Source organism: Desmodus rotundus, chromosome 6, assembly GCF_022682495.2.
Source record: "Desmodus rotundus isolate HL8 chromosome 6, HLdesRot8A.1, whole genome shotgun sequence".
Taxonomy (NCBI): domain Eukaryota; kingdom Metazoa; phylum Chordata; class Mammalia; order Chiroptera; family Phyllostomidae; genus Desmodus; species Desmodus rotundus.
Window position 1 is genome coordinate 130331628 of NC_071392.1, and position 23054 is coordinate 130354681.

At 36.7% G+C, this 23054-nt stretch overlaps 1 protein-coding gene and 1 pseudogene across 1 annotated transcript in view; one reads left to right on the forward strand and one right to left on the reverse strand.

Moving 5' to 3' along the window:
• Nucleotides 1–23054, forward strand: part of DSTN (destrin, actin depolymerizing factor) — a 47291-nt gene that overhangs the window by 1615 nt on the left and 22622 nt on the right. The gene's annotated exons all lie outside the window — the stretch shown is intronic.
• Nucleotides 5070–6948, reverse strand: LOC112303603 (cyclin-dependent kinases regulatory subunit 1 pseudogene; annotated as a pseudogene).

Below are 23054 nucleotides of genomic sequence, written 5' to 3' on the forward strand. Positions count from 1 at the left end.
TTTTGAGTTCTAATAAATGTAAGGCTATCAGCTCTGATGAAAGTACTTTGGAACCTGCTTTAGGGTCGCCTGATTTGACATTCTTTTTCTTTTTGGGGGGGGGGTTGTTGATAGACTGCAAACTTTATCTTCTGTTTGAAAATAGGACCAAGAATTTTAATTTCAGTTAAATGCTTAAACTTTAGCTAAAGCTTTTACTTCCATATTCCTATAATTCAAACAAAATGAAGAATCTTATTTACTGGTTCTTGGGGGAGGAGGAGAAATAAAAACCATGATGGGGGATTCCAAATGCATTTCAGACTTGGTGTAGAGGTCAAGAAGACCTTATAAGCTAGTCTTGTTTGGATGTTTGCAAAGAAAGTTCGGAATATAGACTATTTTTCTAAGGTTACTCTTGTATTTAGCCTCATGAGAACAGAGCATTTTATTCAGGCCAGCTATTAGAGAATATTGTGAAGATGGCAAGTTCCTTTATTATCCCAGATTTAAGAATTTTACTTCTGTATTTGAAACTGTTTAGATCTGCTGGTTAGATGCTTGGTTCATTTTTTAAAAAAAATTTTAGGTTAAATTTTAACTACTGATGGTTTTGTTCTACATTAACAAAATCACTTCCCACTACTCAGCAAGTCTTCTAGAAACACTTTGGAATAAAACAATTTGAAACCAACTCAAAAGATCACCCATGGCACTTTAAGATGAGATTTCATGTTTTCAAAGTCTCACTTGGCCAATAAAAGTTAAAAAAAGCCCTACCCTCCACATCTACACACTCCAAACAAAACTTTGGTGTCTGTGTGCTGGATGTGCCAGTTTTCTCGAAAAGATTGTTTACCAGCCCACCCACCAAGTTCTTTGGGTTGTCTGCTCAGTAGTTCTTGTGTTGGGTATGGTTTTAGACATAACATACACTTGCCTAGCTCCTCTTGTAATTGATAGTATGTGCATTTGCAGTATAGCTATGTTGCATTCTGGGAAGTAGGAGTGTAGTGTTGCCCTTGAAACAGTGTAAAGGTCTACATGATAATCTAACCCTTAACTTTACCCTAATCAGAATGCAATTCTAACAAACTGAGCTAATTTCCTCAGACTGAATTAAAAATGTATTCTACCACTTGATGATTAGCAAAAACACTTTTACTTATAACAATCTAGTGGGATAGGTTGGACATATGTTCATGTGCCTATTTAACATATCAGAAAATAGACAAAAAGGATTGACTGGTGACCATTTCTGACACCACATCAAGTTTTTAAATAACTTAAAAATTAATTTAGAAGCATTTTAAACAGAGAACTATGCAGAGTAACATATTCCTTTGCAGTATTTCAGGTTATGTTACCATTACATCTAAGTATGCATCTTCCTTACTCCAGTCCCTTCCCTCCCCAGAGATAGTCAACCATTCCAGCGTCAAAGCATAATGTACCAGCCAACTGAGGAAATGATTTTCTTTAGGCTATTGCAATTGGGAAGGCATCAATTAATGAGGAATGTCTCAAAAAAAAAACCCCCAAAACAAAACAAGCATGGGGACCTGGGGCAGGTAAGCCAGGGAGTCTTAAGAATATACAGGAATGGGGTTTTATCTCCCATTGAGCCAGGGCAGAATCCTTTTCTTACCTGTTCTGCAGAACATAAAATTATGGGGGTGGATTTCTTAACTGACACTGCTTTCCAGGAGCACAGGGCTCAGATAAAATTCAGCATAGTCACCTGAAATTAGTATATTTCATTCTCATGGATATTTCCCTACTTTTATCTATGTATATATGCATCTACAATAGTATATACTGTATTGCCTTGATATGTTTTTAAATTTTATATAAAGGTTAGCCTTTGTGTGTCTTTTTGCAACTTAAAAAAATTAAACTTGGTCAGGTTTGGGGGGTGATTTAGTTGTTGCTTGGGTTAATTGCTGAATACTTTCCATTTAATGACTGCGTTAAGTTTATTCATTCCCCTAAAAAAAGTTTTACCAACTTTTTGCCTTTTTATCTTTTTTTTTTGTCTACTTAAACTGTTTTGCAGTAGATGTTTCCATTTCTATATATCACTATATATTGCTTCCCCAGCCCCAGTGAGTGTCATCTTGGTGTATATCTACAAACAGAAGTCCTGGTTTTGGAGACCATGCATATGTATTTTTTATTTTATTGGGTTGGCCACAACGTTCATTTGTTTTTTTCAATAAGATGGCTCTAGTAGTGCTTAGTTGTCTTTAACTTCATTCGAAACAATTTTGTTAGATTGTATTGTGACAGCTGTCATATCAGCATGTGTTTAAAAAATTTTATCAAAATTGGTGAATTTTTGTTTAGCCATTTTAATTTTGAACATGAAAGAAAATACACAATTTCAGCATATTGTGCTTGTATTATTTCAAGAAAGGTAAAAATGCAACTAAAATGCAAATTAAGATGTGTGCAGTGTATGGAGAAGGTGCTGTGACTGAACGAGTCAAAACCAGTTTGTGAAGTTTCGTGCTGGACATTTCTCACTGGACAATGCTCCATGGTTGGGTAGACCATTTGAAGCTGATAGCAATCAAATCAAGACATTAATTGAGAACAATCAATGTCCTACCACGGGGGAGATAACTGACATGCTCAAAATATCCAAATCAATAAAGTGATTGGTGAAATGAAAAATGTGTCTTTTATTTTATGGGAAAAAAAATATGGACTTTTTGGCCAACCCAGTACCAGCAGTGGTTCTAGTTTGCATCCATCCATCCCATCATCTATGTTTAGGAGCCTGTTTCTCCATTTCTCTTCACCATTTGCTATTATGAGACTTAAACCCTTGGCCAATCTGATGGGGGTGAAATGTTTTCTTATTCTTTAATTTGCATTTCTCTGATTAGTACCAGTTGAGTATCTTCATATGTTTATTGAAGTTTATTTTTACATACATGTGCATTCAGTGAACTTAACATTGTGTAAATATATTGTTTATCATATCTTCATCTAAAATAATTTGTGGAGCCATCAAGTAAATCCAGAGTTAAAATAAAATCAACAAGAATGTGATTGTCAAGCCCACAATTGCATACAGAAGACTTAATTCTATTCTTTTTCGGCACCTAGTTTCTTTTTAAGCCTCTCAAGCTGCTAAGTAGGAAATTTCATTACTCTCTCTTATTTCTAGATACCAGGTAGTGGTAGAATGCTGAGTAATCTAGGATAGAGTTCCATTTTTGTCAAGGACCATGAACATTAACATTCTTTACCTTATACCTTTCTTTTTCCTAGGCAATTCGTCTAGCCTAAATGTTAAAATACACACACACACACACACACAGAAGCTATGTAGGAACTCTATGCTCAGTTTTACTGTGAACTTAAAAGGTCTCTGAAAAATAGTCGATTAACAACAACAACAAAAAAACCCAAGCAAAACAAAACAAATAACCATGACTATTTTTTATAAATAGAATTGGTTTAAATCAAAATAGTGTTTAACTTAATATACAGGAAAACTGTAAACATTTGTGTTTTTATAAGTAACTATATTTTCTTTCATTAATTAAGATACTGTGAGATGAATACCATATTTGAAATTTGAAAAAAAAATCTTGAAACTTTTGAAAAATGACTTTTAAAAAAGATTTTAGTTATTTTTAGAGGGAGGGAAGGGAGAAAGAGAGGGAGAGAATCATCAATGCGTGAGACATATGTGGATCAGTTGCCTTGCATGCCCCCAACTGGGGACCTGCCCTGCAACCCAGGCATGTGCCCTGACTGGGAATCTAACTGGTAACCCTTTGGTTCTCAGGCCACCCACACCAGCCAGGGCAAAAAAAAAATGGATTTAACATAATTATGTATATGCGTTACTTTTATCTATAGAGCATTTCTCTAGTCTCTGAGAAACTAGGCCTAGTCTTTTTACTATACAGGCATACCTTGTTTTATTGTGCTTTGCATTATCGCACCTCATATATGTTGAACTGTTTACAAATTAAAGGCAAGACCCTCCACCAGCAAAAAGACTATGGCTGGAGTTTTATTCAGTGGTCTGGAACCCAACTGGCAATCTCTCTGAGGGTAGCATTTGCTGTTTGCGTATGTAAACCATAGAACATAATAAATAAATAGAAGAAGATTGTTACTGAAGTATCTTGAGCTTCTTTCTCTTGTAGCATAACATTCTTCTCTAGATTGTCCATGAAGATTTACACCTAACACTTGCAGAAATATTTTAATGCCAGCTTTTCTTCTGTCCCTGCCTTTTTGCCTTAATGTTAGAAGTGATTTCACTTGAAATTGTGCTTCTGAAAACTATCTCCTATTTATTTTTCTTGAAATTTTACATTGGGAGAAGTATGGAAAAAGAAACATCAAATTGGTTCATGTTAGTAATGCTTTGACAATCCTGTTACTTACAGTCATCATGGAATCTTCTGTGCAAGGACCCCCATAGAGTTGAATAGTTTTTAGTCTGGAGTGATTTTTAATTCTTGAAGATGAAGTCTCACAGTAGTTGACGTGGTAATGTTTATGTGATTTGCTTTGGTGTGTTAAAATTTAGGAATCAATATTTATGTAGATCTTTAAAAAGCAATTAAGTAAAAATGCATTTAAAATTCTTAAAATTCACATTTTCATCTGTAGTTGAAGGTGTGAAAAAGCTGAGATTTTGGCCTTTTTTAACCTGGGAAGCTAGCATCAAACAGCTCTGTTCTGTTGCAACAGGGCACAGGATGAGCATTTGAAAGGTAGACACTTAAGTGCATACTGTAGCAGGAAACCTACATTTAGAACTAATTTGTTAGCCCTGGCCACGTGGGTCAGTTGGTTAGAGCGTCTTTTCGTATGCCAAAAGGTTGCATTCCTCCTGGTTAGGGCACATGCCTAGGTTATAGTTTCCTTCCCTGGTTGGGACGCTTAAGGGAAGCAACCAATTGATATCTCTCTCCATATTTATATATGTATAAAATCTCTCTCCTATCCCCTTCCTCTCTCTCTTAAAATCAACATATCCTTGGGTAAGAATTAAAAAAACAAACAACGAATTCGTCATTGTGTTTGTGCTCATCTTTTTTTTTTTTTTTTTTTTGGTGTTTGTGCTTTTGGATCATATCGAAGGAGTATTGTTTACTCCTTTTAGCATTTCTGCATTACCTTATAGGGTATTACTCCCATTTGTCTTATTACAGAAAATAAACAATAATTTCCTACCCATATTCCTACTTGGCTTGCTTTCAGAAAATCGCCAAATTTGAATGTAATTTGTGTTTACTTTAAAGTGGTTTCACATGGCACATTTTTGTTGGTGGTGGTATTTTCATGTAGTATTAGAGCTAAAACTAAAGCACAGGCAAATACCAGTAAGACTGCTTCAACTTGCTAGAGCTTCAGTGATTTGAGAACTCCATAGGGCTCCAGAGCTTCAACCATTTACTTAAAAGATTGCTCCCTAGCAAGCTGAAGGAGTCTTTTGACCAGTGTTATTGAATAGAAATAAAATATGAGTTACATATGTACTTTTAAAAAATTTTATTAAATTTATTGAGGTGACATTGGTTAATAAAAGTATTATCAATTTCAAGTGTACAACTCTATAATACATCATCTGTATATTGCATTGTTTGTTCACCACCCTGGTACACATGTACTTTTAAATTTTCTAGTAGCCCTATTAAAAAAGTAAGAGAAAGATAAAATTTATTTAACTCACTATATCTGAAGTATATCAACATTTAATTTATATAAAATTTAACAAGACATCTTACATTCTATTTTTTATACAAGTTGTTTGAAATCAGTCTATTTTACACCTACAGCATGTCAATTGAAACACTCAATTTTCATTAGAAATATTTCATATGTATTTAGATTTAAATTTTACTGTTGAAAAAGTAGATTCACATACCTAAGTTGTTCTGGGCATACTTACAAGTTTTCCAGTAATGGAATTGATAATCAGTTTTAAAATTTAAGTTAATTAAAATGAAATACAATTAGTCATGCAGTTCTTCAGCAACATTAGCCACATTTAATGAACTCACTAAACCATGTGTGGTTAGGGGCCACCTTAATGGACTAGCCTCAGAGTTTGTGGATTGGCCTATTTGTAAGGGAAAGTTAGTATGGATATCAACCAACACAGGCGTTAATTCTCTGCATTTCCGCACATGTTTAAGAAACAGTGCTAAGAGAGCATATGAATTCCTTTTTATTTTAGATTATAAAAAACTTCCTCTTTATTCAAGGCTTTTTAACATAAAACAGATTTCTTGAACAAAATGGAAAGTTTCCAATACATTGAAACATAAATCACAAATCACTACACATACAACACCTGGCAGGAAAAAAACAAAACAGCAAGTTTACACAATCCCTGTAACAGCCATGGTCTTATTCTCAGATGCTTCCTCCATCTGCCAAGTGTGTTTTGCTGAATACAGAGCTCACCATGTTTCTGGGGTCATACTCAGCAGAGGCTGCAGCCCAAAAAGCACTCCTCTGGCTGGGTTGTGGTGCTGTTGGCTCTGCTCAAGAAGCAAAGCAGTCACCAGCACATCAAACAAGTATATTTTAAACACCCTTTAAGTATCAAAGTGAGAAACAAGAAGGCAACACAATAATTTTATCAGAAAGATGTTAGCAAGTGGGACAACTCTGTAAAGCTTGAGGCTGAAAGGTGGTTCCTCAGCTTCATTTCTTTGGCTTCTGGGGCAGTTGGCCGCCCCACCAGAACAGCAAGATGTGAGGCTCTGGTTCATGGACCGTAATGGACCCATCCCTGGCTCTGCTGAACACCAAGATTCCTCCATTCAGATTCAGACATCAGATGGGTTTTAGGAACCAGCCTGGCTATGTCCTTTGGCAACACGACAAGCCGGTACTCGAACTCGTCGTCGTATTTGTCCAGATAGTAAATTTGTTTCTGTGTCATGACTGCTCTGCCTGAGGACCAGCAGCCCTATGCCGCCAACCTCAACAACTCCCAGCAGCAAGCCTGAATTCCTTTTATGGCACTAAGATGTTTTGTGGAACTAGGCTATTAGCACCTAAGAGAGGGTTTATATATTTAAGTACCAAGATGCCTCTCTCATAGTAGGCCCACAACATAGGTTACTGAATGAACATGAATAAAAGAATAAGAGGACATTTCTAACTATGACAGGGACAGGTTCCCATGAAGATGGATTAATTTTTATACTTTCTATTCCTACATGCTTTTTTAATGCAATGGAAATGGAGTTTTAACTAGTAAATTGAATAATAGCTCCCCTTTGTGTACTGCATTGCATTTTAATTTGAGTCATGTGAAAATCCATTGAGATAAGTACCTTTAAAATAACTCTGGAATACAGAAACTACTAAAAAATAAGAGTTTTTCTTCTTTTAAAAATTAAATTGAAGTTCGATTCCCAGTCAGGGCACATGCCTGGGTTGCAGGCCAGGTCCCCAGACGAGCCATGTGAGAGGCAACCACATATTGATGTTTTGCTCTCTCTTTCTCCATTCCTTCCCCTCTCTCTAAAAATAAATAAATAAAATCTTTTTAAAAAATAGATCTTTAAAAAAAATGAAATTGAATGGTATTGGGTGCTCATTAAGGCATCCTGAACCATAGAAAAGCGTTGGAAAGAAAGAGTGCTGTCTTAGATAACTTATAAGTATTTACTATTTGTCAGGCATTGTGTTGCCTTATCTCATTTGGTCCTTATAGCAACCCAGTGAGGTAGATATTGTTATCATTCCTGTTAAATTATACTAAGAATGGTTAAGAGGATAGGCTCAGAGTTGGGCTACCTAGGTTTTTTGAATCTTGGTTCTGCCACTTACTAACTGTATCACCTTAGATAAGGCATTCATTGTTCTTTGCCTTAATTTCATCATTCCTCCAAATGTGGAATGATCGTAGGACCTAGCATCACAGCAATTTGGGTGATGCCTATAACTAATTTAAGGCAGTGCCTGATACATAATAACATTAAACAACCTTGGGTCCTAATTAGATTATCAGTCTTTTTTTTCTTTATATTCTGATTACACCAGTGCAGGCTTTAGTGATTTAGGTAAAATGAAATGGGTGGGAGGAGTGCATTAGAACATGTTTCCAATAGTTTTATTACTTCTTTAATGTTATTTTACTTGGAATCATTATGTGTTTATGACCAACTTTTTTATTTGATTTGTCAGTTGACTTGATTCTTGATAAAAAATACCTCTTAGTTTTTAAAGAATAAACATTTTTCCTGAAGTAATTAATGAAGAATCAAATACAGTTTTTCACTTCCTTCAGGTTTTAAAATAACAATCATTTATTCAGTAAATAGTTGAGAAATTTGATATGCCAAGGTACCTGATCCAGGTACTAGGGATACAGTACTTAAAACAAAGTCCTTTCCTTGTAGAAATTATATTCTAATGTAGGGGAAAAGAAAAAATGATAACATGTCAGATAATCGTAAGTGGTATAAAGGAAATAGGGTAATAAATAAGGAGTATTAGAAGAATTGGCTGCTTTTAGCTAAATTGTTAAGGAAAGCCTCTTAGGAGGTGACATCTGAGCTAAGACTCTCGTGGTAAGAGAGAGCAGTCCATGTGAAAAACATTTCAGGCAGAAGGAACTCCCTAAGTAGAAAGTCCTTGAGAAGAGAATGAGCTTAATACGGCAGGGACAAAAAAGATTTGTGTAGCTAGAATTCACTGAAAAGAGGTGAAAGGAGTAGGAAATGGATTGTAGGCAAGAGCTAGAACAGGAAGAACCTTTAGGCCAAAGCTAGGAATTTTAATTTTAATTTATTCTGACTACCCCAGGAAACCACTGGGTTTGTGGTGGTAGGGAGGTGTTAAGGTGTTAAGTAGTGGGATGGGATGGGATTTATCCCTGTGGTTCATGTATGGAGAAGTACAAACAGGTACAAAGACTGATTGAGAGACTGTTGCTGATACTCAGGCAACTGATGGTGTAGTAGCTTCGATTCAGATTGTTAATGGGGAAGTAATTAAATATATGGTTGACCCTTGAACAACACGGGGATTAAGAACACTGACCCTTGCACAATTGAAAATCCACATATAATTTTTGACTCCCCCCAAACTTAACTACTCCTTGCATCTATGGGGAATTGGTTCCAGGATCCACCTCAGATACCGTAATCCATGGATGTTCAAGTCTCTTATATATAAAATGATGTAGAACAGTGTATACAGTCAACCCACTGCATTTGTGGACTCCCAACTGTGGATCGAAGACAGTAAAGGTATTTATTGAAAAAATACTTCTGTAAATGGACCCTTGTAGTTAAAATCCATGTTGTTCAAGGATCAACTGTATATTTGGGGGGTTAAAGCTGACAGTACTTATTGATAATTTAGATGTGTGGCGTACTGAAAGAAAGACATCAAGGATAACTCCCAAGATTTAGTCCTGACTACTGAGGAGTTGGTGGTGCCATTGTGTTGGGGACCTATAAAAGAAGCTAAAATAAAATTAGTGGCAAAAATTGAGGTTCTTAGAACTTCGAGGAGTAACACATTGATCCAGAAATATTACAAATCTTTGAAATAACTTTAACTTCATATCTGATTAATAATATATGTTTTATTATAAAACATTAAGAAAAAATTTAGTTGTAATGGCAGTTCCAACCAAAGTATTAATATTTGGTATATTTTCTTCCATGGCATTTTAAATATATGTTCATTCTTTCAATAAATGATTGTTAGGTGTCTTCTAGGAACCGGGTACAACAGGTCCCCATTTAATGTCATTTCATTCTAATGCTGATTGAGGAACTTAATTAACTCTTGTTTATATCAATTAGCTTGTGTTAAAATTGGTTTCATTATATATCATTTCATTTATTTTTTAATTTTATTTTTGTCTTTATTATATGCTTATTGCTATTGATTAGAGTATGGGTTTTTTTATAATGATTTTATTTATTTATTTTTAGAGAGAGGGGAAGGGAAGGAGAAAGAGAGGGAGAGAAACATGAATGTGTGGTTGCCTCTCACGCACCCCATGCTGGGGACCTGATCCACAACCCAGGCATGTTCCCTGACTGGGAATCAAACCTGAGACCCTTTGGTTCGCAGCCCATGCTCAGTCTACTGAGCTACACCAGCAAGGGCTATATGTCATTTCATTTTATGTTGCATAACCTACCCATGATGTTAAGGCTCTGCTTACACATGACAAAGTCCCTGTCCCTGTGATGTATACGCTATAATGGGGGAGACAGGTAACAAATAAGTAAAAAAAACAAACTGAATAAGAAAATTGCAGATAATAAGTACTATAATGAAGATAAGGGAGAAAGTGATTATCTGGCGACTACCACTACAGATTTTTCTTACACAGTTGAGTTTATCTGTAACAGTTTTATATTATGTATTTTCCATATCCCAAAGTGACAAGGGTGCCAAGCTAATTCAATGGGGGAAAGAATAGTGCCTTCAACAAATGGTACTGGGACAATTGGATATTTACAGGCAAAAGAATTAATTTGGATCCCTGATTCATAGTATATGGAAAATTTAACTCAAAATATGTTACAGACCTAAATGTAAGAGCTAAAAATATATAACTTATAGAAGAAAACATAGGCACAAATATTTGTGAACATGATTTAGGCAGTGTTTTTGGTCAATTTTCTTGGCCTTTCTAGGCAATACAGCAGAACCTTCAGTGGCAAAAGAAAGATAGGTAAATTGGACTTAATTAGAATTAACTTTTTTTTACATCAAAGAAAGTGAAAAGACAACCCACTGAATGGGAGGATGAAACATTAGCAAATCATATGCCTGACAAGGAACTTCTATTCAGAATACACGAAGGACTCTTATAACTAAACAGTGAAAAGACAACCTAATCATATGGACAAAAGGCTTTGAGTAGACATTTCTTACAGAAATGCACTTGGTTGATAAGCACACCAAAAGATGCTCAGAATCAGCTATTAGGAAATGCAATCAAAACCACAATGGGATACTTCACACTTACTAAGATGTCAGTACTAAAGACTACATCACACCCACTAAGATGGCAGTAATTAAAAAAGACACAAGTAACAAAATGTTGGCAAGACTGTGGGGAAGGTGGAACCCTCATACATTGCTGGGGGGAATGTAAAATGGTGCAGCCACTTTGGAAAACGATTTGGCAGTTCCTTAAGAAGTTGAACTTGGGGGTTACCATGTGACCTAGCAATTTAATACCTAATTATATATATACCCAAGCAAAATGAAAACATCTGTCTGCATAAAAACTTACACATGAATGTTGACAGTAGCATTTTTCATAATACACCAAAAGTGGAAATAGCCCGAATGTCCACCCACTGATGATTAGATTGGTGAAATGTTGTATATTCATTCAATAGAATATTATTTGGCAATAAAAAGAAATGAAGTACTGAGTCATGCTATATAACATGGATGAACTGTAGTGAGAAAAGCCAGTCCAAAAAAACCCTGACTATTTATTATATGATTCACTTACATAAAATATCCAGGGTAAGCAGATCCATGGAAATAGGAAGTAAATTAGTGGTTGGCTAGGTCTTGGGTGGGTTAAGAGTGGGAAAAAGGAGTGATTGCTCACGAGTAGAGTTTCTTTTGGGAGTGTTCAGAATGTTGTAAAATTAAATTCTGGTGATAGATGTACATTACAACTTGGTGAGTATTCTAAAACCCACTGAGTTTACACTTTTAAATTGATGAATTTTATATTAACTATTGATATAGTTAATGTATATATAGGGAACTGTTCCACACATGGGAAATGTAGCCCAGCTCCCACTCGGAAAATCCAGTGGGTTCGAGCTCCAGCACACAGGACCCACGCCCATGGACAGGTTCTCCCATGGGGAATCAGGCCTGCATTGTACTTAGGCTGCTATGAGGCTTGCTTTTGCTAAAACTCCCTCACCCTAGATTGAGGCAGCAAATGTTTACTGAGTATCTTTAACTTCCTAAAGTCTAAACCTCCCAAGTATGGACTGTAACCAGTTCAACCACTTTCCCCCTTGAGTTTTAACACCCTTCTCTTTGAAGTAATTAGCAGTGTTCTGTCCTTTGTCGTCCTTAAAAGGTAATCACCTGTGGTGAACCTGTGCATAGTAAATGAGGACCATTCTGGATGTAATGTGCCCAGAAAAGCAATAAAAACCTGTCCAGGCAGGGGTTGGACTCTCTCGGGCCCTCTCCGGCCCTCTCCAGCCCTCTCACCCTCTCTCTCACTTAGAGAGTGGCCATGCCGTCCCTTTTCTCCACAGGATTTTAGTAGTGTGTGTGAATTTGTCCATTGCTGCCACAACACATGGATCCCTCGAGCTGGGATCCGCATCATGTATGTACAATAATGTGTGTATAATTAATTAACTAAGAATACTTAAAATGTTTAATGATATCCTGCACATACAGTGATGATATTAATTTATTCTCTTCTTAAATTTAAATAGTGTATTAAGTAATGCTGTCATCTTTGTGCATAAATCTTTGCCTGCATTTGCATAATTCTTCAAAATAGCAAAGTTTATATATCTCATTTTTTGCCATTTTTTATTGTTCAAATGTCTAATTTTGAAAATAGGCTCATCACAGAAAACTTTGAAAATACAGAAAACTAGAGAAAAGATAAAAATCACTTATATCCCCACTGTTAGACATAACATTTCTTTTCCCTATACTATTTTACATAGTTGAGATTACACTGTATGTAAAACTTTATATCTAGCTTTTTTTCACTTACCATCATAAATATATCCCCATGTCATTAAAAACTTTTCTGTAAACAGGATTTTAATGGATGGATCAGAAACAATCTTGTGGATATGCTACAGAGCAGGGGGGGGGGGGGTTCACGATAAATTATTATAGAAAGGATTCCCCCTTTCTGTCTCTGGAGGTTCCTTCCCCCACACCCACCTGCTAGGTTCGAAATGCCCGCCGCTAGAGGAAAGACGTCTTTCAATGCCAGAGACTGGTGAAAAGGAAAGGAATTGTTTATTTAAAAGTTACACAAACTTAAGAGTAATGACTTAATGTCTTCAATAAGATACTAAAGTCCTCTAGAACACCCACAGATGCACAGTCCTTCCCTCTCCCTGTGCCCAGTCCGGGGTACCGTGTCTCAGGAAAAGAAGTAGAAGTCCGTGATTCAGGCTCCCGGCATCATCAGCTGTGTGGCTGCTGCGATCTCCAGTTAATCCAAAGCCATGTGGCACCTTCTCATGGCCCACCAGCAAGAGTCCTTTCTCCCCTTTTCTTCCTGGCAAAGTCTCTTCTGCTGCCTAAGCCGCGTGGCAAAAAGAAGCACTCCAAAACCACATGGTCCTCTCTACTCTCCTTCAGAACCGCGTGGTCCTTTTCCCCATTTCAGAACCGCGTGGTCCTCTTCCTTTCCCCTCAGAACCTTGTGGTTCTCTCTCTTTTTACTTCAGAACCACATGGCCCTCTTCCTTTTCCCTCAGAACCTCGTGGTTCCCCTATTCACTCCAGAACCATGTGGCCCCCTATTTACTTCAGAGCCGCATGGTCTTCCCCCTATTTTACTTCGGAGCCGCGTGGTCTACTCTCTTCTCCCCCAAAACCTTGTGGTCCTCCCCCTTCTATGGCTGCCGCGCCTAGGTTTAAATCCCAGCACCCATCTTCCTTTGCAGCCCCATTTCCGACTCCTCCTACAGTCGGCTACACCTGCCAGCATCCCCGTATTCTTCCAGCTTTACTGAGCTGCCATAGTAAGTCTGGGCAGGTGTGGCCCCATGGCATGGAGCCAATCATCTCCAAGCTCTCACGCAGGCCCTGTAACCAGGAGGAGTTGCTTCCCAGTCCCATCTTGGGTGGAAGTCACGCCCATCCCCCTGGCTCAAAGCAGGGCCACAGCTATTTAACATATCTATGAAACCAGTTAAAGGTTATAGATATGTTAAATAACCGTGCCAGGTGTTAGCTGCAAAGCTGTTGCTACCCAAAACAGCTCTGAATGGCCCTGTTCCATGTGTCCCTCCCCCCCCCTCAAGCTTGTGGGGGTGAGGACATCCTATATATATTTTTCTAATATTTCCTGGACACCCCGAGTCCTGGACCCCATCATAAATCCCTTCTTGGGGCCCTCCTCTTGGCTGCACTCTGCTTCAGATACACTATAATTTCCTTTCCAGTTCTGCTGTTTTTATTTATTTGGGTTGTCTGACCTTTAGTATTATGAAGGCTATTTCCCCAGAATAAATTTCTTGAAGTGGAATTGCTGAGTTAAAGGGTCAGAGGGTTTGGATTATTTTGAGGCTCTTGATAAAAATGGCCAAATTGCATTCTGAAAGGTATGAGTGAATAATACAGTTGCCTGTGGTGGAAGATGTATTTGGAAAAGTAGGTTAGTTTGGGTGATAAAGGGTTTTTTATGCTCTGTTAATGAATATGGACTTGTAGGTGCTTGAGAATTGGTGAAGACTTTTAGTCTTGGGAGTGTAATGAGACTTTAAGAGGAAATGAGAAGAAATAGATTTGAAATACACATTTAAGGAGGAATTGGTAGGGCTTAGAAACTGCATGTGACCATAGAACAGAGTTAGGTCAGTTAACCAGCAACATCAAATCTGTTTCCTATCTTAGGTTCACTGATACTTCAGTTAATCATGCAGAGAGAAGCCAAATCGTTAAACCACGGAGAAATATTTTACCTTTAGCTCAGCGGTTTTCAACCAGTATGCCACAGAATTTTTAAAACATGCAATTCCTGACTATTTAGTCAGGGCACTGACCTTTTTTCTTTAGATTGTCAAATTAAAAAATGACAACAGCCAACATAACAATAGCTGTCTGGCATGAATGAATCAAAATTATACCTATTTTTTGTCAGACTGGCAAAAAATATATTTTTGGTGTGCCACAGAATTTTAGTATGTGCCATGAGATGAAAGATTTGAAAATTGTGGCTTTAGTTTATTGTGTTTCAAAATGATCTTTCTCAAAGGAGGATAGAATATTTTTATATTGCTCCTCTTGAAATAAAGACTAGAAGTAATGAAGATGTATAATTTTTCCATACAGAATAATTTACATAAAGTAAAATTCACCATTTTTTAACTTAAATTTATTAGGGTTAAATTAAGTTTCAGGTGTACAATCCTATAGTACATCATCGGTATATTGCATTGTTTGTTCACCATCCAGAGTCTAGTCTCCTTCCATTACCATATATTCAACCCCCAGTACCCTCTTTATATTCTCCCACCTCCCTTGCTCTCTGGTAACCACTATGCTGTTGTCTGTGTATATGAGTGAGTTTGTTCAGTGTTGCTTTCTATTTTATATCTCCCATAAGGGATAAATCATGATTCTTGTCTTTTTTTTCTGACTTCACTTAGCATGATACTCTCAGGATCCATCCATGTTGTCACAAATGGTAATACTTTTTGAAAGCCGAGTAGTATTCCATAAATTGGGTTGGCCAAAAATATTTTTCCGTAAAATAAAATACTAATTTTTTATTTTCACCAATAATTTTATTGAGCTGGGTATTTTGAGGATGTCGGCCATCTCCCATGTGGTAGGACATTGATTGTTTCTAATTAATGTCTTGATTTGATCACTGTCAACTTCAGTGGGTCTACCCAACCATGGAGCATCATCCAGTGATAAATGTCCAGCACAAAACTTCACAAACCACTTTTGACATGTTCAGTCAGTCACACACCTTCTCCATACACTGCTCAAATCTTTTTGTGTGTGTTTTAGTAGGGTTTTCACATGTCTTGAAATAATAAGGCATAATATACCGAAAATGTTGCGTATTTTCTTTCATCTTCAATATTAAAATGGCTACACAAAAATTCACCAATATTGATTTTTTAAAAATATATTTATTGATTATGCTATTACAGTTGTCACAATTTTCCCACTTTGCCCCCATCTACCTGTTACCCCATTACCTCCAGCAATCACCCCTTAGTTCATGTCCATGGGGCATGCACATAAGTTCTTTGGCTTCTCCATCACCTATGTTGTTCTTAACATCCCCAGTCTATCTTGTGCCTACAAATTTGTGCTTCTTAATCCCTGCACCTTTCCTCCCATTCTTCCCCATCCCCTTTCCAGCTGATATCCCTCCAAATGATATCCATACCTATGATTCTATTCCTGTTCTGCTTGTTTGCTTAGTTTGTTATTTGGATTCAATTATTGATAGTTGTGAATTTATTGCCATTTTAATGTTAATTGTTTTGATCTTTTTCTTATATAGTTCCCATTAGCATTTCATATAATAATGGCTTGGTGATGATGAACTCCTTTAGTTTTGCCTTGTCTGGGAAGAATTTTATTTGCCCTTCCATTCTAAGTGATAGCTTTACTAGACAGAGTAATCTAGGTTGTAGGTTTTCATCACTTGGTTTTCATCACTTTATATACTTGCCAGTAGTCCCTTCTAGCCTGCAAAGATTCTTTTTAGTAATCAGCTGACAGTCTTATGGGAACTCCTTTGTAGATAACTCTGCTTTTTTCTTGCTGCTTTTAAGATTCTTCCTATATCTTTAACCTTTGGCATTTTAATTATGATGTGTATTGGTATGGTCCTCTTAGGGTCCATCTTGTTTGGGACTCTCTGTGCTTCCTGGACTTATATGTTTATTTCCTTCACCAAATTAAGGAAGTTTTCTTTCATTATTTTTTCAAATAAATTTTCAACTTCTTGCTCTTCCTGTCCTCCTTCGGGCATGGTACATTTGGAGATGCCCCAGAGGCTCCTTATTCTATCCTTGTTTTTTTTTTTAATTCTTTTTTCTTCCTGCTCTTCTGATTGAGTGCTTTTTCCTTCCTTATGTTCCAAATCGTAGATTTAATTCTCAGATTTATCCTCTCCACCATTGATTCCATGTAGATTTTTCTTTATTTCACCTAATGCAACCTTCATTCATTCCTGGGTCTTCTTTATGATGTTGAAGTACCCAATGAGTTCCTGGCACATCCTGATAACCAGTGTTTTGAACTGTGCATCTGATAGGTTGCTTATCTCCATTTCATTTAGTTCTTTTTCTGGAATTTTGTTCTGTTCTTTCATTTGGGTCATATTTCTTTTGTCTCTTCATTTTGGCAGCCTCCCTGTCTTTGTTTCTGTGTATTAGGTAGAGCTGCTTTGACTCTCTGTCTTAGTAGTGTGGCTTCTGGTAGAAAAGTGCACCTGTTAAATTGTATGAGGCAGAGGCTTAGGTAATCATCAGAGTGCGGCAAGCTATGTTACCACTCTGTTCTGTGTTGGGGAAGGCTTTGAGAGGGAACAATACCACAGCCTGGCCTCTGGAGTTTTGCCCAGGAGGAAGCAGTCTACCAGCACTCTTCACTCTCCCCCCCTGACCCCCGGCCCTGTATGTCACTGATGTCTTTCCAGCTGTTGCCCTGGTGTTGAATCCCAGAGGGGGTGGGTCTGTGTGAGTCCTAAGTCTGTTGTGAGCCTTTTAAGAGGAGTCTTTTGAGAATTGGCTCTTGAGAATCTGGCACTTTCTTCCACTGCTCCAAACCCCACTGGTTTTTACAGCCAGAAATTATGGGAAATTATCTTTCTGGTGCTGGAACCCTGGGCTGTGTGGTCTGGACTGGGGCTGGGATCCCTTGCTTCTTGAAGGATCCTCCCATTTTTTATCCACCTCTTGTGGATGTGGGACCGCCTGTTCCCATCTCTGCATCTCTCCTCGCCTTTCAGCATTCCACACATCTCAGTGCCTTTCCACCTCTCCACGCCTCTCGGTGTCTCTGCCCCTCCTACAGATGTAGATGAATGTGGCTTTAAGTCCTAGGTTGTCAGACTTCCACATAGCTCGATTTTCTGACAGTTGTGGGCCTTATTTAATTTGTAGTCCAGTTGTGTATTTCCCTATTGTGCATGGAGGTGAGGCATGTTTACCTACGCCTCCATCTTGACTGGAAGTAGTTTTTGGGGTTTTTTTTTAATGTTCACTGATAAGACAACTGTCACAATATGGTCTAGCAAAATTGTGTCGAATGAAGTTAAAGACAACTAGGCACTATTAGAGCCATTTTACAGACAAAACCAAACGAACTTTTTGGCCAACCCAATATATATGTACCACATTTTCTTTATCCAGTTATCAGTCAAGGACACTTAGGTGGTTTCTGTGTCTTTCTGCTAATTTTGAAAGCAGAAATAGCAGTTGCCCTGAAATTAAGTGCTGCTCACCTATCAGACACATTTAACAATAAAAAGTATGTGTTTGTTACTTTTAGAATAGAACATGAAGTAGAGCTTGTATTGATTAAGTAACCATTCATTATGCAGCTTCACAATTCTGGGTAGATGGGGTATTGTGTGAATATGTTGGGCAGAAAGAATTGATAAGGATACTGCGTTAAGGTGATATCTAATTGTGGTTTTGATTTGCATTTCCCTGTGATTATTGATGCTGAGCACCTTTTCATGTACCTATTGACCATCTGTGTGTCATCTTTAGAAAAATGTCTATTCAAATTCTATACCCATTTTAAAATTGGAATGTCTTTTTTTGCTATTGAGTTGTATGAGTTCTCTGTATATTTTGGATCTTAGCCCCTTACCAGATACACAATTTGCAAGTATTTTCTTCCATTCTTTAGGTTGACTTTTCATTTCCTTGATAGTTTCTTTTGCTTTGCATAAGTGTCTTAGTTTGTTGTAGTCCCAACTCATTTATTTTTTGCTTTTGTTGCCTTTGCTTTTGGTGTCAGACCCAAAAAATTGTCACTAAGACCTATGTCAGGGTTTACAGCCTGTGTTTTCTTTTAGGAATTTTATGATTTCAGGTCTTACATTCTAGTTTTTAATCCATTTTCAATCAGTTTCTGTGTATGGTGTAAAATTGGTGTCCAGTTTCATTCTTTTGCGTGCGGTTGTCCAGTTTTCCCAACACCATTTATTGAAGAGACTGTCCTTTCCTTACTGTATATTCTTGACTTCTTTGTCATATATTAACTACATGTTTTAGAATGGCTGTCATCAAAAAGACAAGAAATAACAAGTATTGGTGAGGATGTGGAGAAAAGGGAACCCTTGTGCACTGTTGGTGGGAATGTAAATTGGTGCAGCAATTACGGAAAACAGTATGGACTTTCCTCAAAAAAATTAAAAATAGAACTACAGTATGCTCTAGTAACCCCACTTCTGGTTGTTTATCAAAAGGAAATGAAAACTTGACAACAAATTATCTTACCTAATATGAGCAATCTAAAAACAAAACACATTCCAAAACAACAATCACCCTGAACCTATACATACTGAAAATAGATTGGTGGTTGCCAAAGGCAGTGGGCAGAGGATATGCAAAATGGGTGAAGATGGTCAAAAGTACAAACTTCCAGTTATAAAATAAATAAGTCGTGGAGATGTAATGTACAGCCTGGTGACTGTAGTTAATGGTACTGTATTGAATATTTGGAAGTTGGTAAGAGTAAATCTGAAAAGTTCTTAATACAAGTAAAAAATTGTAGCTATGTATGGTGATGTATGTAGACTTATCATGGTGGTCATTTAGCAATCTATATAATTAAGGAATCATTATGTTATACACATAAAATGAATGTCATCAATTATAGCTAAAAGAAAAAAATTTTTTAACTTTATCATTATCAAGAGGACATTCATGTTTCCATGATGAGGTTGATAACAGTGAGTTGTCACTTAAAAATCAAGTAGTGTGAAATTTTTCCATCTTTACAGGTTTTTTTCTTGTCAGTTAAGAGGAGTCTAAAAACAGAATCATAATAAATATATGCAAACAATATTTCAGAGGAGTGAAGTTCTCTATCTTCAGGACAGTAATAGCAGATTTCATCAGGACCAAAATATTCCAAGAGAGATCAATAAAATTTGCTTAGAAGTTTTTTGCTTTTTTCCCCCTGAAAACCCTAACGTTTCCTTTCCTTTTTTTATTGTTAACACTATTACAAGTGTCCCCATTTCCCCCCCTTTGCCTGCCTCCACCCAGCCTCTGCCTGCCTCTCTGGGAGGTGATATCTCATTATGGTTTTAATTTGCATATCTCTGATGGCTAGTGATGTTGAGCATCTTTTCATATTACTGTTGGCCATCTGTATGTCCTATTTGGGTTTTTTGCCCATTTTTTAGTTGGATTGTTTGTCTTCTTGGAGTTGAGTTGTATAAGTTATTTATATATTTTGGAAATTAACCCCTTGACATATGTATAATTGGTGAATATGTCCTCCCTTTCAGTGGGTTCCCTTTTCAGTTTGTTGATGGTTTCTTTGCTGTGCAGAAGCCTTATAGTTTGATGCAGTCTCATTTATTTTTTTCCTATATTTCCCTTGTCCTAGGAGACATATCAGCAAAAATACTGCTCCAAGAGATACCCGAGATTTTACTGCCTATGTTTTTCTTCTAGAATTTTTATGATTTCAAGTCTTAACATTTAAGTCTTTAATCCATATTAGTTTATTCTTGTGTATGGTGTAAGTTGGTAGTCTAGTTTCATTTTTTTTGCATGTATCTATCCAGTTTTCTCAACATCATTTATTGGAGAGACTGTCTTTACTCCATTGTACGCTCTTGTCTCCTTTGTCAAATATTGACCGTGTGGGCGTGTGTTGATTTCTGGGCTCTCTGTTCTGTTCAATTGATCTGTATGTCTGTTCTTATGGTAGTACCAGGTCATTTTGATTACAGTGGCCTTGTAGTATAGTTTGATACCAGGTATCTCTCCAACTTTATTATTTCTCAAGATTGCTGAGGCTATTTGTGGTCTTTTTTGGTTCCATATAAATTTTTGGAATGTTTGTTCTGGATCTGTGAAGTATACCATTGGTATTTTTATAAGAATTTCACTGAATCTATAGACTGCTTTGGGCAATATGGACACTTGAGTGATGTTAATTCTTCTAATCCATGAACATGGTATATGTTTCCACTTGTTTGTATCTTCCTCGGTTTTTTTCATCAATGTCCTATAGTTTTCCGAGTATAGGTCTTTTACCTCTTTGGTTAAATTTATTCCTAGTACTTCATTTTTCTTGTTGCAGTGGCAAATAGGATTGTTTTCTTAGTTTCTCTTTCTGAAAATTTGTTATTAGTGTATAGAAAAGTACCACTGATTTCTGAATATTAATTTTGTATCCTGCTACTTTGCTAAATTCATTTGTTAACTGTAGTAGCTTTTTGGTGGAGTCATTAGGGTTTTCTATGTACAATATCCTGTCATCTGTAAATAATGACAGTTTTACTTCCTCCTTTCCAATTTGGATGCCTTTTATTTCTTGTCTAATTGCTATGAGCGGCTAGGACTTCCAGTTCTGTGTTGACTAAGAGTGGTGAAAGTAGAAATCCCTATCTTTTTCCTGATCTTGTGGGAAACACTTAGTTATTGCTCATTGAATATGATGTTGGCTGTGGGTTTGTTACATGTGGACTTTATTATGTTGAGGTTTTTTCCCTCTACTTCCACTTTGCTGAGGGTTTTTATCATATATTTGCTGGATTTTATCAAATGTGTTTCTGCATCTGTTTATTGATCATGTAGCTTTTTATCCTTCATTTTGTTTATGTGGTGTATCATGTCTGTTGATTTGCGGATATTATAGCAATCTTGCATCACCAGAATAAATCCCACTTGATCATGGTGTATGATCTTTACGACGTATTGCAATATCTGGTTTGTTAATATTTTCTTGAGCATTTTATTATGTATTTATCAGGGATATTGGCTTATAATTTCATTTCTTTGTAGTGTCTTTATCTGGTTTTTGAAGTTAGGATAATGCTGGCCTTGTAAAATGAGCTTGGGAGTCTACCCTTTTCTTGAATTTTTTGGATTAGTTTGAGAAGGACAGATGTTAGTTCTTTGAATGTTTGGTAAAAGTCACTGATGAAGCCATGTGGCCCAGGACTTTTTTTTTCCCCAAGCACTTTTTTTTAACATTAAAAAAAATAATAATTTACTTATTTTTACAGAGGAGAAAGGAGGGAGGACGAGAGGGAGAGAACATCAGTGTGTGGTTGCCTCTCACACACCCCACACTGGGAACCTGGCCCACAACCCAGGCATGTGCCCTGATTTGGAATCAAATTGGCGACCCTTTGGTTCTCAGGCCATCACTCAATCCACTGAGCCACACCAGCAAGGGCTGGTCCAGGACTTTGATTTGTTGGGAGTTTTTTGATTACTGCTTCAATTTCACTACTTATAATCTGTCTATTCAGACTCTGTGATTATTCCTGATTGTTTTGCAAGATTGTGTTTCTAGGAATTTATCTTCCTAGATAAATTCTTCCAGATCATCCAATTTGTTGGCATATAGTTTGCAGTATTTTTTTACAATCCTTTGTATTTCTTTGCTGTCAGTTTTTACTTTTCCTCTTTTATTTCTCATTCTGTTTATTTGGGTCCTCTTTTTTTCCTTCTTTTTTGATGAGTCCACTTAAAGGTTTGTCAGTCTCGTTTATGTTGTCAGAGAACATGCTCTTGATTCATTAATCTTTTGTATTGTTTACATAGACTCTGTTCTGTTTATTTATGCTCTGATCTTTATTTTTTCCTTCTTTGTACTTTGGGCTTTTTTTTTTCCCTCTTAAGTTTAAAGTTAGATTGTTTGAGGGTTTTTTTCTCATTTCCTGAGGTAGACTTGTAATGCTATGAATTTCCTTCTGATGACTGCTTTTGCTGTGTCCCATAGATTTTGGGTTGTTGTGTTCACATTTTCATTTGTTTAGAGGTAACTTTTGATTTCTTCATTGATCTTATTGTTAACCTATTCATTGTTTAATTACATGTTATTTAGCCTCCAGACTGTATGTGTTTTTTTCTTGTGGTTAATTTTTAGTTTCATACTATTATGGGCAGAGAAGATGCTTGATACGATTTCAATCATCTTAAATATATTGAGACTTATTTTGTGTCTTAACATGTGGTCTATCCTAGAAGATTTTCTATGTGCACTTGAAAAGAGAAAAGAATGTATATTCTGCTGTCTTGGGATGAAACGCTCTGAAGATATCAATTAAATCTTTGTGTGTCATTTAAGGCCACTGTTTCCTTGTTGATTTTCTGTCTGGAAGATCGAGCCATTGATGTCAATAAAGTGTTAAA